This window comes from Ornithodoros turicata, chromosome 2 (assembly GCF_037126465.1).
Source record: "Ornithodoros turicata isolate Travis chromosome 2, ASM3712646v1, whole genome shotgun sequence".
In the NCBI taxonomy this organism is placed as follows: Eukaryota; Metazoa; Arthropoda; class Arachnida; order Ixodida; family Argasidae; genus Ornithodoros; species Ornithodoros turicata.
Window position 1 is genome coordinate 109,357,411 of NC_088202.1, and position 19,077 is coordinate 109,376,487.

Below are 19,077 nucleotides of genomic sequence, written 5' to 3' on the forward strand. Positions count from 1 at the left end.
AGATTAGCTTATCTTTCAGATGTTCTGCCCGAAGTCAAGCCCCTGGTGCCAGGCTGTTCTACTACAGCAAGCGGAGGTTGTAATAACGTTCTCGAATTCAGAGTCTCTCTCCCTAATCTCTTCCTACGCCAACGTGTGATGGTACCTGAAGCTTTGGAGGTTTAGTGAGTCACGAGGAAATTCCACGCAATGCTCTTCCATAATCGGGTCAACGTTTTCCCGGGCGATAAATACAGTAGACGTACAGATCTCTTTGTCTACGTGTTTTTGTTTGTCTTGTTACTTCAGCTGTTCCGTTGTTTAATCTTTTTCTTTTTTTTCTGAGGCACAACAAAGACGGTTATAACTTGCGTGATTGCAGAGTAACGACCGAAGTAACGCGTTACTTTTCTACTCGTTACTCAATTACATTTGAAGTCGAGTAATTGGTAATGGCAATCAATTGCTTTTTCCACAGAAGTAACGGTAACGGTAATCAATTCCTTTTTTCGAGTAACGGGCACAAGTCTGCCTATGTGTTCTCTGACAGCAAACAACGCTGTGAACTGAGTGACCAACAACCTGTGATCAACTGTGAACTGGACCAACTGTGAGCAACAAACCTGTGAGCAACTAATGTGACCAACAAATATGTGACCTGCTGTAACGAATGAAAGCTATTATGGTGAACTGTATGGTGAACCGAAGGTGACCACCAGATGGCACAACCACCGAACTTTGCACTGAACGGATCATCGCTGTGTGTCGTGTGCCCCATTTTTCTCTTCTTTCTTTCGTTTTTCTCTTCTTTCTATTTTCTTCTTTTTTTCTCTCTCTCTCTCTGTGGCAACTTGCAGCCCGTCTCGGCAGGCAAACCGCCCTCTCTTTGTTATTCGTTTTTCTTTCTTTTGTTAAACGAACCCCCCCCCCCCCTTGCTTGGGTGTCGTCCTTTTCTGCCACTTCTCACGCTGAATGAAATGATCGATGAAATGTTCTATCCTGAGACAAATTGCCACACTTTTGGACCGTTCCGTGTAGCACAGTTGCACTGGCTGCACCTAAGTCGCAGTCTAAGCCATCGTGAAGTATCCTGATGGTGACTATAGCAAATTAACACACCGGGTGGACGTACTTACCGACCAGCGGCTGCTGCATGACAAAAATATTTTTAGCGGGCCAGATGCAATGCTGCCAACATTTCGCGATCGTACATTTGTGCTGTTCTACGAATTTGTACAGCTGTAAAGGAGATACGTTACCAATCTTACCATGTCCCCCCCCATTCTGAAGCCACCAAGTTCAGTTCTTCAGTGGTTTGATTGCAATGTCATTCATCCCACCTGCTGCCACTGTGGTGTTCTTGAGGATCTGGAGCATATTCTTCTTCATTGCCCCCACTACCGACCTTCCCGAACCACACTCGCCGAGTCGTTATTGTGAAGGAGCTTGTTATTTTATTCCCCACATTCCCACCGGCAATGGGGTAGCGTATCGCCTGTGGCGATGAACCTCCCCACTCTCCAAAGCCAGAAATAAAGTTGTTGGTCATTCATCGCCAGTGGAAACCACAATCCGGGTGTCGTGATAAGAACAATCAAGAGAACGTCACGTGATACCTTTGTTTTCTTTTCTTTCCGTTAAACGTTCTCCTCGCAAGCAGGACACACTGCAGCAGCTCCTTTTTTTTTCTCTTCTTCTTTTTTTTTCTTTTTGTTTTTCGGGCTGCATCTAAGGCCAAAGAAGAACGTACATTTCTGACGGAGCCGCGAAAAAGAGAGTGAAATCTGCATTTATATTTGTACAAATGACATTAGAGAGTTTTAGGAACGTAGAAGTGTCACGATAACGATTTTCGAAAAACATAACATTTGATAAGCCAATTGCCCGATTCCTTTGGAGTGGGTGACACTACGTTACTGATCTCTGATTGACTGACAGCGCTCCGTATTAAGGCAGGTTTCACACTAACGTGGCGTTTTTCGCGTCCGTGTAATGTGTCTGTGTTGGGATCGCCATTTTTCTCGGAGATCATTCGTGTGCTCACCGTGTTCGAAACGTGTGCCCGATTTTTTCACTGTTCACAGGCTCCAATCTGGGCAGCCAGACCGCTCAAATTCCCACGTCACCCCCCCACACACACACACACACTCCATTCGTGTTCATGTAGGCCATACACAATACCGTATTCCCTCGCGAGTGGCGTGTTCGTGACGATAAATTCCCCCCACGTCCCGTTCTAAGCGATTTCCTGTTCTCCTGCACCGCACCACACCACGAGCTGGTGCATTGCCTATCTTGTAAGGCCACTGTCCTTGAGGTTGGCCTATACGTCAAAGAACACTCTCTTCGCCTTCTTTATTTATCTGTTATTTTTATCAATATCGTGATACACACGGGCCACGAAGTCGGTTGTGTGAAAAGGCGCACATACGCGACGAACCGAGTGCGTGAAAAACGGACCAGAATAGGATACGCCGAGAATTTCTCGGCACGAACGCACGGTCCGTGAACAAACGTGCATGTGTCAATAGCACCAAAGACTTTAACGGGACCGTTTCTCGCCCGTGAAAAACACGGACGAGAAATCCGCTGGGGCTTTTTCACACGTCCGTTGTTGTCGTCCGTTTGCTTCAAAACTGTAAGCTATAAGCAGACTTGTACGTATTTGGAGTATTGTATTTAAAATACTGTATTTTAAATACAATTTGCGGTATTTTGGTACTCTACTCAATACTTTTTGTTTTGTTCATTTGTACTCTATGTAAAATACATTTTATGACATTTTCTACTCAATACTCTAATTACATATTTTGGGTCTCCCTCTGAAACTTTCTGTGTCTCGTCTTTCCATTATCTTGCTTGTTCAGTGGAAATTTCCTGATTTCCTCAGACTTGACCCGGACATTGGCCCTTCTCGGAAGTCTCCATTTAGAGATCTTGCCCCGTGTGTACTAATCCTTGGCGAGTGAGGGTTGTATTATGTGTGCCCTGACGTGGTAACGCCGAATTCTGACCTCGCCGAACAGGGACCTTCTAGAAGTTTGCTTCGTTCTGGGTCACATATACTTAGTGGAGTTATGTTGTATCTCTTTGTCATCTTTGTGGGACTTGTGTTTAGAAGAGTCCTATCACAATCACACAGAAACGGCTTGCGTAGTACGCGGGGTGTAGGTGATTCATGTCACATAGCGGTGACCTGCTGCAGTGACCAGTGACCGGTGACTTTTTGCGTTCAAGGATAAATAGTATCTTAATTGTATTTCAAATACTTTTTCCAGTGTTTCGTACTCTATCTTAATTACTTTAATTTTCATGTATTTATACTCTATCTTAATTACATTCTAACGTCAGTATTTATTATCGCATCTTAAATATATTTTTGGGTATCTTGTACATGTCTGGCTATAAGGGCAGTCGAGCCCTGTAGGTTCCAATGGGCCCGTTTTGCCTGCGTTAAAAACACGGCCGAGAGAAATGTTCGTGGGAAACCGGCCTAAGTGCAAGTTATCGTATGCTAGGTAGTGTATGACGAATAACTGCTGGTGTCATAAAAAAAAGAAAAAAAACGAGAGAGAGAGAGAGAAAGTAAAGAAGGCCTCAGTGGCTCTGCTCGACTCTATCACGCCTTTGTACGTGTGAATCTCGAATTTGCTTCTGTTGGTTGGAATTCTGTTTCAAAAGCAATTAGTAATAAAATTGAGTGTATGCAACAGCGCTTTGTTAGTTATCACTGCAATCACAGCCTGCCACGCTTAGCAGTCGTCCCTTCAACTTGTCGTGCATCCTCTGCCCTTGGGACACCGCGGCCCACTCAAAGGCGGCCTTACGTCATGTAGTTGGTCCTTTAGAGGCGACCGACCTAAAGGACTCATTGTGACCCCGACAGCTCCCTCGGACATTCCCACCATCACGATCAGGATCGCCATCGCCACTCCGATCATCACCGTCATCTCTCATCATCGTCATCGTTCATCATCGTCATCACTCATATTAGACCCCTTGGCTATGGGGTAACGTTCCACTCCTAGAGTGGAAAACCTCCCCACTTCATCGTACCAATATAATTGTTGTAGCAGTTGTTGCTGTTAGTTATATTACGACATATACAATGGTCTATCAGTTTACTATGATTTTCACTGCATACTGGAGTTGTTGAATTGTACATCTTTGCATGTTAGTAGACTCAAGGGTGATATTTGGTTCTTGTACGAGTGCATGCATGGTATATGCTTGATTGCTTTGAATTAACCTCTTCTGTCCCAATACGTGCTCGTGCACCATTTCTCCGTGGTTGCGCGCCTTTTGATTCGAGGTTTTGCCAGCGCTTCTCTCCGTTATCACAGATGGCGATTTCCCGGTTTGTCACAGATGGCGGTATGAAATGTTTTCCGCACATGGTGATTTTTAATCCTGACGTCTGTATCTTCTTTTTTTTTTAATTGCTTTTTTATTGTTAATTGTCAGTTGTGTCAGTTGTTTTTGCGCACCATTATAAGGCGTATACTGCTGCTCATGGACAGACAAAATAAAGTTTCGGATCGATATTGAAATTTCTGGGGCCATCTGCTGACGTTGTATAGGCCAGATCCTTTTTCTGAGAACGCCAACGGCACTAGCGCATCGAAATGAGCCGATGTTATTGCGCCAGACTTCTATCTTTCATGAAGGAGCTCATTACTTAAAAATTAATTAGGAAAGCACCGCATGAGGTTGTTAGGGCGGCCATAAGGTGACCCAATTGACGTATATATATTGTCATTCAGCGTAATTAAAGAAGAAGAAAAAAACACTTTCGCGTTCGATAAAATTATGGCCATAGCCAGCGCGGACACACTGCATGTTTTCATATTACTAGAACACAGAAACAAGGGACTACGAAAACAGACACACACGTGAAAAGTATAGTAGTCTCGATAGTCTCAGATCTGGTTTTAGTAATATGAGTTCTAATCAGCACCTCGCTTGCTCTTCACCAGTTCGTACGCTGTATGTAGCCGTTTTGCATAATAATAACAACAGTCTCAATGGGTAATAGTATTTTGGGTAATCGTAACAACAATATGACGCTGAAATTACTGTTTTATATTCAATCAATCAATCAATTAATGAATCAAATTACTGTGATCCATTCCGAAGTTGTCAAACGACGCGCTCATGCATTTGCTCAGCAGTGCCCACATTTTCTCTCTTCTTGGTAAACTACGTAGCCCAGCCTGTGCAGGAAGTCATCTCAGATACTATGTACCCGCAAAAATCAATAATCATGAAGCATATGCCCTTGGGCACCCTCTTGGGAACGTAGGCATAGCAAAAGTCCTAATTCCCGTTCGCCCGGGTCGGACAACCCGCGGATTAGTGTGCACAAAAAGCCTCTTAGCGCCATCTGCTCCTATTGAAATTATTGCTTGTCAAAACACCTCAACATGATCAATAGCTGCTCAAATAAGCAGAAAAGTGATTGAGGAAATGTCTTTTCACTGATGTGTCAAACTGTATAATAATCAAGCCTCTGGAATTAGCTCTGTCGGCAGCGTGCTGGCTTCTCGAATTTAAGATAGCGGTTTCGATCCCGGCCGAAGACGGTAGTAATGTATTGCTTCCAGCATCGTTCCGGCGAATGAAGAAAGGACAGGTGGTTGAAATTATCCGTAGTCCTATCCTGCGGCACGTGCAGCCACACAAGTGTTTGCGGACTCACCTTACGTGTTGTTATACGGAAGACGATCAGCGTCGATGACGACGTAGATGCTTGGACATTGGCTGCACGTGCCGAGCTGTGAAGCGCGGGCACTGGACATTCGGGAGGCATTCGGCGGACGATGCTCGAAGAAGCTACCCAGTCATTAAATGTTCTCTAACGAACCTGGAATTTGGCTCATTCCTACAGGCCGAGATTGACTCGTGTGAACCCATTACCTACTATGATGAGACATGTATTAAGTATGACATTATTATTATTATTAGTAGTAGTAGTAGTATGTGCAGTGTATTCGGTGTGTGTTGGTCAATTTCAAGATGTGCACAGCCCTTTCGAGGTGAGGTGAGGTGAAGTCATGTGTAGAGAAGGTAATTATGGAGATGTTGAACCCTAGCAATCAGTGAGCCGATTATTCCAACCCGCTTAGAAGAATGAATGTGTCCTTGCTTGCATATTCATGTCTGTGCGTGTGAAAGAGGAAAGAGAGATAGAAAGCTACTAATATGTGTAAGGATGCGCGATGTCCATGAGAAATCTCAGCAAGGCTCTGTTCGCTCACCACCCTAGTTCAGCCGGCCTTGCTCTTAACAGCTTGTTCAGGTCGAATGGACGGTTGTCTAGTAGTTGTAATGTAGTTCGAAGGTCACTTCGATGCAGTCTGTCGGGAGCAGTGAAGAAGGAAATTTAAATATAATGTTTTCTTCTTTGAGACGAGCTTTTAGCTGTCATCTTGCAAGAAGCATCTGGATCTATGCGAAAGTGAAAAAAAAAAAAAAGAAAAGAAAAAAACTTAAAGGGGCACTGAGGTGACCCCCAAATTTCTTTTTTTTTCTTCTAGTTTTTGCTGCGGCGTGTTTTGCAACGACTAAAATGAGTTTCTGCGACAGAACGACTAGTGCATTTGACCTGTAGCGCGCGCGCGACACCCATCTGTTCTGAACACCTTTAAACAACCATCAACCCTTGAAAAGAGCGTATTGGAGAATGAGGGCACGTCATGACGTAGCGTGGTCCCTGGCACGTGACTCGTGACGTAGACCGGCGCAGCTCAAGCGGGTATAAGCATCGCGTGAGTTGAGAAGAAAAGAACGAAGAAGGAAGGCATCGGGACTTTTTGGACGTCACGCGAGGACCATGTCGGCCATTCGCGGATGCTTCCGCCAACTATGTTCGTAGATTTCACTGCGTAGTTATAATGCACCCCACAGCGAAAATGTTTTCTAGGGTGACTCCTGATGGACAGCTTGACAGATTAAACAGGGTTTTGAGTTATGTTAAAGGTCACATCGTTGCTCCTATAAAAGCATCAAATGTGCCTCAAGTAGGTCGTCAAGGATGAGTGTTTTCGCCGACATGATCAGCATAATTTGAAGCATTCGGGCGCACTAGATTGTTACTCGGAGGCTTCATGCGTCCGCCTAAGAAGCGAATCACAGACGTATTTCGATTTGTGGGCTGAGTGGATCTGTAGGACTGCTCGTCCCGAAGTATAGACGCACAGTGTTAGTAATTGTTCCCTTGTAGGAATCAGACAGGGTGGCCTCCACCAAAATGACAATTGTATGATGGCTGCTGGTCAATGCTACCGAAACGGTGTTCAAAAAAAGCGTGTTTCTCGATCGTGTTTCCTGAAGAGTGTTCCTCCTGGACTCTCGCCCCTTCTCACTATCAAAATTGCTTAGTACCTGACCAAATCCAGCCCACCAACGCTCTGCCCTCAAAGCTCTTTTGACCTTTTTGGACACCATAGGACTTCGATCCTTATTATGAAGGTGCTCATTATTCCATTCCCCACATCATCACCAGCGATAGAGTAGGGTATCGCCCCTGGCGATGAAACTCCCCATTCCTCATTTTAAAAATAAAGGTGTTGCTTTGGACCCTTGAAGGTCCTTCATGAGTGTAATTAACGCGTCCATTGTTTTGTCTGGTAGGAGTTTCCACCACTGGAACATCTTGGTACTCACGTAGTGCTGTGTCACTTGAGCTTCGGGTCCGTATGATGCGGGGGACGGGTGGCTTAGGTATGACTGACGTAATTTGTACAAGCTGAGGACGTGACCTCTTCATTCTTTAGTCCCTGCGCTCAAGCTCGCTCTTGCTCCTGCTTTTTTGTTTTTGTTTTTTAGTTGAAACAGCAAACGTCTGTATACAAACAAACCCGAAGGGACCGCGTCATTATCATCGCGCTCCATTACGTCTGCTCGCTCAGAGAGGCTGGGAGAGCTTGGTTGCCTCTTCTGCGTGCACTATCAAGCCAATGCAGTGAAAGCACTCTTCGTAGGAGACCGTCACGGACACACAGACGGACACATGCTTTATCTGACTGCACTTCCTATTGAAAGAATGCATTCTGCGTTAATAACTAAACACAATGAGAAAAACGCGATGGCGCACGAAGTACTTTGTACCCGCCGTCCTACTTTCGAGGAGAACGTGCAAGTGAAAAGAATCTATTACGGCATCACAACGCTGCAACTTTTCCATTTCTCATTCCCTAAGAAGAGGCAGTAAATTTCACATTCCTCGCAGCCGTTTCACTGTTCTGTATTATTCATTCGAACCTTTTACAGCAGCGAAAGGAAACCCGCAAGAATACGGATAAAGCGTCTCCAAAGTTTACCCTATCGCAGCGCCAGCTTTTGCCAAGCAGGCCTAATTCTCGCATTTTTTATGGGTTACTCCGAGCCAATATTCGGCGGCGACAGATGCCGGGTCGCGTCGACGACGACGACGACGATTTTTGTTCACTGCTATTCCTTTGTTGGAGACCGCAGCGCTCACGGCTCGAGCGTCACGTACTCCGCAGGCGGTGGCTGTGGTTCGCGGAAGCCCGAATAATGGGAGGCGATCAATATACGTCGACATCTCCCTTTTTTTGCGTGTGCCATTCAACACCAGCTACGCCTATGATTGCCTCCTGGCCTTCATCCCTGATATATGCACCGCGGAACATAAACTAGGTGTATTATGATAGCACGCGGCGCTCGACAATCATGCGACTATCAACTGCAGCCGCAGGAGTAGACGCTAACTTAGAAGGGACGACTAAATTTTTTTTGCGGCTGTAGGCCTTCAGTATGCTATGGGAATGACGAAACAGAGCCCACAGCAAACGGCACAATCTGTATACAGTGCGGGAAGGTGCAGTGCGTGTTGTTTGTATAAATTGAAACGTGATCACGCAACGGACACAATGACAAGGGACCTATACGGACAGCGTGTTCGTGTATGTTTCTCCTCGTCTCTCTCGCGTCGCCTCATCCTGCTTCAATAGCTGCGTTCACACGAATACGACAAAAGCGTATCGTATCGACAACCTCCGGCCCAGACCGCATACCTGCCGCTTTCATCAAAGCATATGCCGATATATTTCCCCCGTTCTGACACATACAGGGTGTTCGCTCTAACGTGTCCAGAAATTATATTTAAAGGTACTGTAAAGCAGCAACGATCAAATGTCATTTGTTGTGGCTATTCGATAGTCCAAGCCACCAGGACAAAAACTGTGCAAGTTTCATTCCAATCGACGGTGCAATTAATTAGAAAATTACAATGAAAGATTACGGGCAACACTGCACTAGGTATTCGAAATGAATCCGTACTCCCGCCAGATACGGCGGCAACCACATTGCATGCGTAGAACACTGGGGCCGATATAACAATTCACCACAATCCACCACAAAATCCGCCGCTGCAATCCATACAACTATCCACATCTGAGGATAAGCGGACAAGCGGACAAGCGAACTGAAATGCCGTTGGAAAAAAATGTGTCAGACGTTCAAGAAGCCAGACAGCGTCGGGACTTGTTTGTTCACAGAGGTTCACAGAGAGAGTTTGTTCGTTCGAAAGAGGCCGCGAACTAAAGGAGCGCGCAGGCGCAGCAGAGAAGTAGGGAGAGCCTCCATCGAACAGCGGCCAGCGCTGGGTTACTGCGCAAAAAACACTGCTAACAGGGGTTTCACAATGCATTGGTAAACAGGGAAACTAATATTATGGTTACTAAAATAACGAAGTTCCGATGTAATAGTGTGTAATACCAATTTTCAGTGTTGCCCGCTGTACAGGTGTTGTTTGACACCAGGCGTCGCACCGCTGCACTACGCCGCATTTTTCATGGCAAATTAAAAATATTTATAGCGCGTTGTCGGTCGTATGGGTCTGCATATGGTATTTAGGAGTAACAAAGTCTCTAGTCACATCACCGGCATATCATGCTTGTCTACTGCTTTATAGTACCTTTAAAGCGAGCGATAAAAGAAAATCAAGTGGTACTTTTCTGCTACTTGAGTAAGAAACAGGTATGCTTCACTAGTACCACCTGTTTCTCAGTCAAATGGCTTAAAAGTAGCGCTCGTTTCTCTTTTATCGCTCTCTTTAAATATAGTTTCTGGACACGTTAGAGCAAACACCCTGTATATTCAACTTGCCTCTTAAAAACTGCATCTACCCTATACGTTATGGAAGTCATCCTTCATAATCCCCGTTCACAAATCTGGTAACAAAACGGACGTTCGTAACTACCGACCGCCCATGCATCGATGTGCTTTCTCGAAAGGTTTTGAGCAAATAATTTGTAAGTACATCACTTCGTATTTCAAACCGATTATCGCTGAGACACAGCACGGATTTGACCAAGGTAGAACAGTAGTCACGAATGTCTGCAGCTTTATGGCGATCGTAGCTTCCATAGTTGATACAGTCTACTTTGACATTTCTAAGGCGTTCGATTTAATGTTCCACGACTCCTGCTCGTGTCCTGCCCTCTTGAAATTTACTGAGTCGCGCTTACGTAGCCGTTCCTGCTCTGTGACAGTTATCGATATTTGTTGTTGTTAGGAGTTCTCCTGGGCTCCAACCTTGGGCAACTCCTCTTCAATGTTTTTCTCAACGATCTCATTATGTGTATCCAACATTCTAACTTGCTACAGTATGCCGATGATATGAAATTGTTTAAAGTAGTCCCACCCCCCTTGAATTGCGCCTTGCTACAAAGGGACATCGACATTGTTATCCACTGGTGCCTCACGAACAACTTCGTAATCAACACAGCCAAAACCAAGGTGGTGTCTTTCTCTCGCAAAACCAACATAATCGGTTATAACTACAGTTCCAGCACTAATGTCATCTCCCGCGCTAACTTGGTTCGCGACCTCGGTGTAACATTTGATTTGAAATTATACTTCCGTGAACATGCTGCTCTTGTAGGCTCTTCTGCATTGCGCACAGGACTCCTGACATACATATGCAAGATATTCCCAAATTCTGACGTCTTTTTTTTTTCTTTTTTCTTGCCTCAATAAGGTCTATGTTCAGCCTCGCCTCGCATATGCACCCTCAATATGGAACTGTCTAAGCAAAACTGACTCTCACCGCCTACAAGGTGTCCAAAAGAAAGCGCTTCGCATTTTGCACTATCTGTATTTCTGTTACACCCCGGGACTCCTGTCGTACAATTATGAAGATCTACACCGACACGTTGGTCTCATTCCCTTTTCAACTCGGCGACATTACCGATGCCTCTTTCTTATGCGAGTGCATTCAATCTCAAATTGACTGCCCACACTTGCTAGGATTTCTGCATTTTGCTATTCCACGTGTACGGAAGCATCCTAAGGTTTTTTTATTCGAATGTATGTAAAGGGTACACTACCTCGCGAGGCAAGACGCTCATAAACTCGCTGTCATGTGTTATTTTTTCTGTAAACCTTCCCATTCTACGTAAAGGGGTTGTATCTAAAGCTTTCCATTTGTGAAGTTCACCCATTTTGCTTGAGGCAATTTTTCTTTCCTGACATACTGCAGTATTTCTGATCAGTATTGCATATAATCTCTGCGATCTTCTACTCATCTCTTTGTGATATTTTACTTCCTGTAATGTTCAGTATGTTATTCAAGACGTGTCTGTAATTTTAGATATGAGCAATCTATCCACGAACATTATTGTATATATTTGGTTTGTATTTGCTTGTGCCACTTCATTTATTGTTGTTGTTGTTGTTGCTTGTGCCAATTTTTCTTTTCCTGACATCATGCAGCTTTTCTGATCAGTAATGCATACAAATTCTGCAATCTTTTAGTCCTATAGCTTCACATATCCGTAACGTGCAATAATTCAAGACGTGCATGTAATTTTAGATCTAAGCAATCTATCCACAACATTATTGTATACATGTTCTGTGACCTACGTTTGTATTACGCAAGTTGTGAGTATATTTTCAATTTCCTGGGTATCTGTCGTTTTTCGGCATTATTTAGAACTTTGTTAGCGTGCGCCAACACCAAGGCCCTCCCTTCGACGCTGTTCTTGGGCTCGTAATAAAAGAACGTCGTCGTCGTCGTCATCATCATCATCCTCATCATCACCACCACCACCACCACCGCAACAAATCCTCTCCGACAGGATCAAGTCATGCACTTCATATGGCGAATTCGGGTAGTCATTTCATGGCAACACGGCCTAGCGCTCGGAAATTGCCACGTCTGCGCCCGTCTCCATCACGTGACCGTTGCCACCCGAACATGAGCGCCAGGAATCTAACGGTTTTAGTCACTTGGATCACGCTAGGGGCACCGCGGTCGCCCGTCTTCGGGTTCCGTCGTCTGCTAAAACCACGTGAACTTCGACGTGCGGGCTAATCACAGCACGCTCCACTGTTGCATTGCGGATGTGACGACACCGTACATAGTTGGGCAACCCCCTGTTCCATCGTTTCGAGACAGGGCGAAAATGTGCTATCTGGCAAATTTCTGTGTGTGTGGGAGAGATTTACTAACGGATTTCACATGGTACTATACAACAAGCACAACACACACATAACATACACAACACAAGATCAACGATACAGGGCGATGCAAATTGCGGATATTAACAAATGAGAGGCAATGAATGATAAATGATCATGGATGGGAAAAAATATGGATGGTGAAAAAAATATGTACAAAATATGAATTCGCTTATGACGGGACGCCGGCGATGATGACGAGACCGCCGACAGCGCGAACAGAAGGGTGATGGCCCCAACAGCGCACAAAACCATCCTCACCTAGCGCAAACAGTTCCCTCTGGAGGACGCTGACGACGCGAACCCGCAAAGATCTCACAAGCAGGAAGATCGGGACGTCGCGCCTACGCTGCGCCACAGCCTTACATCTGGCACCACACAAGACCTGGGCCCCACAAGCCGTCACAAGCACACTGTACCGCTGGCTGGCACATCTCCGGTCAAGGGGTATTGGGCACATAATGTTTGTATGCCGCCTGACTAGCTGCCAGAATATGCGGGCTATGCGGCATTCGAAGAGCACATGACAGTTGGTCTCTACACTGGCGCAGTATGGCGCAAATTTCTAGCGCTTGGAAAGCGCCACGCGAACAGCGAGATTGCTTCGCTCTGACCAGTGAACATGACTGCTTGGGATCTGGGAAGAAACGTTGTCACGAAATGACCACCCGAATTCGCCAGTACCCTGGAAATGGGGGGGAGGGGGAGGGATTTATTGGCAGACAAAAAGAAGAAAAGGAAAGATAAAAGTAGGTGCGGAGAGGTGCAGTAACACGATACGATGCGTTTCTGTCGCAATCATGTAACCGCGGCTATAGCGCAGTGTACCCGAAACGAACCATTCTGAAATAGCGCAAAGGAGAGAGAGAGAGATATTGAGAGAAGCGTGCGATTTCCTCTTTGTTTACAGTTTTACAGAAAGGTCAGTCGCGACTAAGAAATGTAAATTGAAACCACTTAATTACTGCATCAAATGACCCGCTCCGATGACAGATTTTTTTCTAAAATGTGTCCACTGAACGTCCCAAAATGGTAGTACCCATTTTAATGCCGAAGGCGCCCTGCTTTAGAAGATATGTTTTTTCACGAAACCCATTTGAATTTTTATTTAAATAATCAGCGCCTCCCACTCATTCACACGGAGCGCAGCTTGTAGGTGGTATCGGACAGTTACTTGTAAAAAAGAATGTTCTTCTATTGGTGCACTGGTTCGCGAATGATTTAGCAAGGGGACTTAACTGTAACACCCTGTATAGTGGAAGCGATGAGGCTGCCCCTTTGTCCATCCTTGCAGACCATCGAATAATACGGAAGGTGTTCCTAAGGAACAACATTGCAGCTCCTTCCAGCGCAATGGTGGAGAGACCAGCTCCCGTGGCGTAGTGGTTAAGATGGCCGCTTTCCACGCCGAGACTGGGAGACAGGGTTCGAATCCCCGCTCCGGCTGTGGGTTTTCCCTGGGTTTGCCGGCAGTCTTTCCAGATGAATGTTGGCACAGTTCCTTTGAAGTCGGTCCAGGCCGCATACTAGCCCCATGTACCCCCACTCCTTCCTGCTATCCTCTTTCCATCTGTCCACATCTGTACGCCGCTCATAGCCACAGTTGCTCGCCGCGCTAACAGGGAAGAAAACAAAAACAAAAAAAAACAAAGCAATGGTGGAGAGAGTGTTCGGTGTGGCTGCTGACAGTCGTTCTCAAAGAAAGCGCGGAAAATGAACGGACGAAGATTTTGAGAAGCAGCTGCGACTGAAGTTGAACACTGGCCGAATGAAATAAATTCTGCTTTCATGCTGCCTTTTTTGGTTTCGTTCTTCCTTTTATTTTTCTTCTTTTTTTTTTTTTTTTTTTTGCTGTGCGTCATATAAATATGTGTCTGAGCTTGAACTCATACAATTTCTTGGTGCCTTGCAGCTTGCAGTATCCTCGCGGTTAAGCACGCTCGCGGTCAGATGCTTCTGTTTGTACTTTTTATCTCAGACGTCGAAAGTAATTGACAAAGTAACGCATTACTTTTCTAGACGATACGTCTCATTACTTTTTCCGGCAAGTAATTCGTAACTGTAAAACATTAGTTTTTCGCATAGGGTAACAGTAACGGTAGTCAATTACTTTTTTTAGTAACGTATACTAGTCTGGCGATGATCACGTAGAAGAACGCGTGCCTGTTTCGTTGCCATAACTTTTCAATGTCCCATACACATCTGTTGCGTCACCCATAAGCTTTTTGACGTAGAACGCTTCTTTTCTCTGCTGAGTATCCCCATATAGATTTTGTCCAATCCTGCCCTGTAAAAATGACCTCTCCTCAAATGTTATCTGGCGCAGCCACTTCAATCCCACTCCATGCACTGAGATGCCAACATTGCTATAGGGTCTGCCCGGGTAAAGGTTGGAGAGGCTAACATTTGAAGGTAAGCGTTCCTCGTTATCGATTCTTTTTTTTTTTTTTTGTCTAGCACATTATACGAGGTTGAGCTCTTCGCAACCTTTAAACACAGCAACGAAACGTGGGAATGCAAAGGGCGAATGCTCTTCCGCGTTCAGAATTCTGTGCGTTGGCCGGATCAGCCAGCATTATCCTCTGCAAGTGGAATACCTGTATGATTGTAATACAAGAAAGGAACGCCTGTACCAGGATGCATCAGACCCGCTATTGTCGAAGCCACAAGGCATTCACGTCCCATATCTTCACCGTTGGTTCATTAGCCACGTGAATTAAAATCGAGCAAGCCAGAGAACTTGGGCTTCGACTGCCACTCTTATCGCAAATCACTTTTGACTCTTAACTCTATTCATGCGTAGCTCATTACGGTGGCCGCTGCTCGCTCGCGAAGGTCCTTTCTTTTTCTCCATCGTAATTTCCCTCTGGTCGGCGCACCTGGGGCGTGATGGGATTCAAAGATTCTACAACGATAATGAAATACCCATTTTGTACGTCCATGACGCGCAAAACAGCGCTCATTTTGAATGGGCACAGCTGAAAAGCTTGCTTTGTGCGTGCTGCATTTTTATTACTCCGCTATCACCGTTATAAACGACACAGCGTGGAGCATCATCCTACATTTAGTGCTGCGCTCCCCACGATCCAACTGGTCCTAAGTGGCTTCGTATTCAATACTCTCTCTCTCTTTGATGATGGGCTGTATGCATTCATTTTCATTTGTTCAGTGTACGCTTGTACAGATCGCGTGTAATTTGTTGCGCACATGTCCTTTTACGTATTGTGTAGTTACGTACTACCTCGGTTCTGAAGTGGAGCTGCACGTTAATATGACATGAAGGGCCGTTGTGCATTTAATGGGTGTCCTTAACTAGCTATGCTATGGAACCCTTATTGTGGTTTTTTACTTCCATTTGTATTTTGAATTTGAATTTGAATTTGAATTTGAATAGCAGGAACCTCCCTCTTGGAAGCGTGAATAAGGTACGCAGAATACGTAAACGTCTTGTGATGTTCGGTAGCCAGGCGAGCTACGTCAGCTGCTCGACATGTTGCTCCATGCAATATTCAAATTGAATACCTGTAATGCCACGCACGTCCAAATAGTTATTCGTATTCGCAAACGATATGCGATTGCATCAATACGAGTGAGATGGGAGTTGTTCTCTGGGAAAATGGCACACTGACGGGGCACCACTGAAATGCAGGGAGTATCAGTTTCCCACGTGGAGATTATTCACTACATATTTTTTGAATATAACATAACGAAGGCAAGTTCTGCTGCGCGCACGGCTGAACATAGAGGAAGAAAACAAACAAGGTGCTGTTGATGAAGCTGCGTGACGTTGTCGGCCACGCTCGGCATGTCGTGAGTATCGCAGGGAACCGCTGACATTTGTCTCAGAGCGTCTGAGGTCCAGGGAAAACACCCAGACAGCACAGCTGGAGCACGGGTTCGGACCCGGGTCACCTCCCAGTCTCGGCGTGGAATGCATTCATCGTAGCCACTAACCCACGGCACTGTCTCTTTTTTGTTTGTTTTTCACAGAACTTTTTATTGAGCCATGTAGCCACAAACAAAATTCAATAGAAGACACACATATAAGTTTGATTGTTGATGGTGTCCATGTACGGATGAAGATCAGTACTCTGCAACAATATACCAGTCCTCTTTTTTTTTTTTTTTGTTCTTTCAAAACCCATGTTAATGTGGATCATGATATAGAGGGTGTCTCACATAACGTGATAAATAAAGAACAAAATTGTACTAAAAATGTAGTTGCTTGAACACTATGGGGGCAACGCTATTTATCTCGGAGGGGATTTCGCCATTACTTCTGAGCAATCTTATAAAATCTAATTCGCGAGGAATTGAATTTTTCAAATTGAACTCAAAAATTCGCCAAGACAACATTGAGTTTTTCTTTGTTTTTCTTTTAAGAGGAGTAGAAAGCGCATACCGGATGTACCCCATTCTATCGTAGAATACATTCACTACCATAATGGAAATAGCCGGAAAAAAAATTGCGAAGATGGACGTCCGACTTACGAAATCCGTCGAGAAAAGACTTGCGTTGCAAGCGATCCACAATGCATACTTCCGCAACAAAATTAATATATACAATTTCTGCTCTCTTTTTTTTACCTTCTTACAAACAAAGAAACAATATACCCCAGGGCCACGCGAGTAGGGGAGGTGGTAATGGCAGGATCGGCTCGCCATTGTTGGCCACAGATAAGTGGGCGTCGTCACGACTACTGCAAAAAAAAGAGAAAATAAAAGAAAGAAAGACTGATGGAGGATAGAGCATGCAGGGTGGAGATGTGTAGAGGGTGCATGAGTTCGTCGGGGAGAGCAAACTCCACAAAGCAAAGAGCAAGGCAACGCACTATTCGACCGGACAGGAAGAAAACGTATTGTACGAGGACTTAAGTAAATATTCTTTTGAATGTGGCCTGAAAGATATCCCAGAAGAAAATAGCATCAGGAATGCGTGTTCAGTTGTTTCCTCCTTTGAGCAAAGACGACAATTGAAATTTTACCGCGGCACCCAGGATCCGCTGTCGCGGAGCCAAGCACGCAGCGGCAACGTTCTGGTGTGCAGGCGGCAAAGAAGGTCCTTACCTCGCACACTTGTCATCGACAGAACATCTAGTCATGTTTTCTAAGCAGGACATCAAATCTCTCGTACAATCCATGACTGATGACATCCGCAGGACAAAATAGCACCAAGCTGACAGTGACCCGTCACTGCTGCGCACGCTAGACCCCGAGGTGAATTTTACCATACCTTCAAGAACGCCCAGATACATAGAAACTCTCCTGCATCGTCTACGCCTGAATGTGCCCTATGGTCGCCAGTTTTTTCATAAAGTGGGCAAGGTGGACTCGCCCAACTGTTTACTGTGCGGGGCAGTGGAAAACACTGAACATATCATTATGCATTGTGCAAAACGTGCTGCACAAAGAGGCATTTTGAGGCAGACCCTTGGCCATCTCGACAACGGGGATTTCAGCATAGAGAAAGTCTTAGGCGTATGGGACGCCAAGCACAGGGACGCGGCCTTCAATTCTTTTGTCAATTTCATTGTGAAATCTGGACTAGATACCCTATACTAGACGGTGCGTGGACATTGCTATGATCCTTGATGTGAACGGCGCGCTCGATCCTGCGTGGTCGCGGTCGTGACGCTCACCCCGGTGAACTTTTGCGGGGCGCTCGCACCTTCTGTGGTGCGATCGTACCGTTTCTTCTTTTTCTTTTCTTTTTTTGGGGGTAGCAGAATTCGCTTGCGCGAATTCAACCTCCCTTTGTTATTTAACCAACCACTAACCAACCAAGGTCCTTACTTTTGTGCTGACGTATACGCAGTATGACATCGCCACCAGGCTGTGGCTCAGACATCGACCGGTACATTGTAGGTGGAGTTAGAGAGTCCAAAATAGCGTGATAAAGCCGTTTCCGAGTGGTGCCAGATATGAACCGACATAAGGAATCGTTAGCTTATCGAAACGAAAAATGATAACGAAGTTGCACGCATAACATTTGTATTTTCTGTACTGTTGTGCTTATTCTGACCTGTATTTATTACCTTTGTATATTGTGTTTGTGTGTAATAACCCACTCCCCTCTGTAATGCCTTCGGGCCTTGAGGAGTAAATAAATAAATAACAAGGAAACGAGGCTGTCACAGCGGGCGTAGCCAATGCCACCTAGAGTATAAGGCCTCATCATATCCCTCTCACCCGCGCTCTGACGTCACGCTGGTTGGACCGGAGCGGGACCGGTTGTTTCTCGTGTAGCTACCTGCATATGATGCCAACGCACGAGCAACTCAGCGCGCGACCTTGTGACGGCACGAGCTCGGCACGAGCGTTGCGTTCATTCCTGTTTCCGCAAGCATAGTCCAAATTGTTGTGTTTGTCTATGTGGTTGTCTTTTTTCGGTGGTTCAAACGTTTATCGTCGATTCAGCTTTCTATGGTTTTCACATGCCGAGTCGGTGCAGTGTCCCACGATGCTGTGGGAATTACGACAGTGGACCAAAAGTCCGAATGTTTTCGTTCCCGAGGGACGAAAAACGAAGGAAAGCATGGGCCAGAGCCATACCAAGGAAAGACTTCGTGTTCACAGAAGCTTCCAAAGTAAGTCTTGTAGGTCACAGGTGG

The 19,077-nt window shown here is 45.4% G+C and overlaps 1 protein-coding gene across 3 annotated transcripts in view; it reads left to right on the plus strand.

Moving 5' to 3' along the window:
* LOC135385943 (hemicentin-2-like) overlaps window positions 1–19,077 on the plus strand; it is a 1,123,122-nt gene that overhangs the window by 176,027 nt on the left and 928,018 nt on the right. The gene's annotated exons all lie outside the window — the stretch shown is intronic.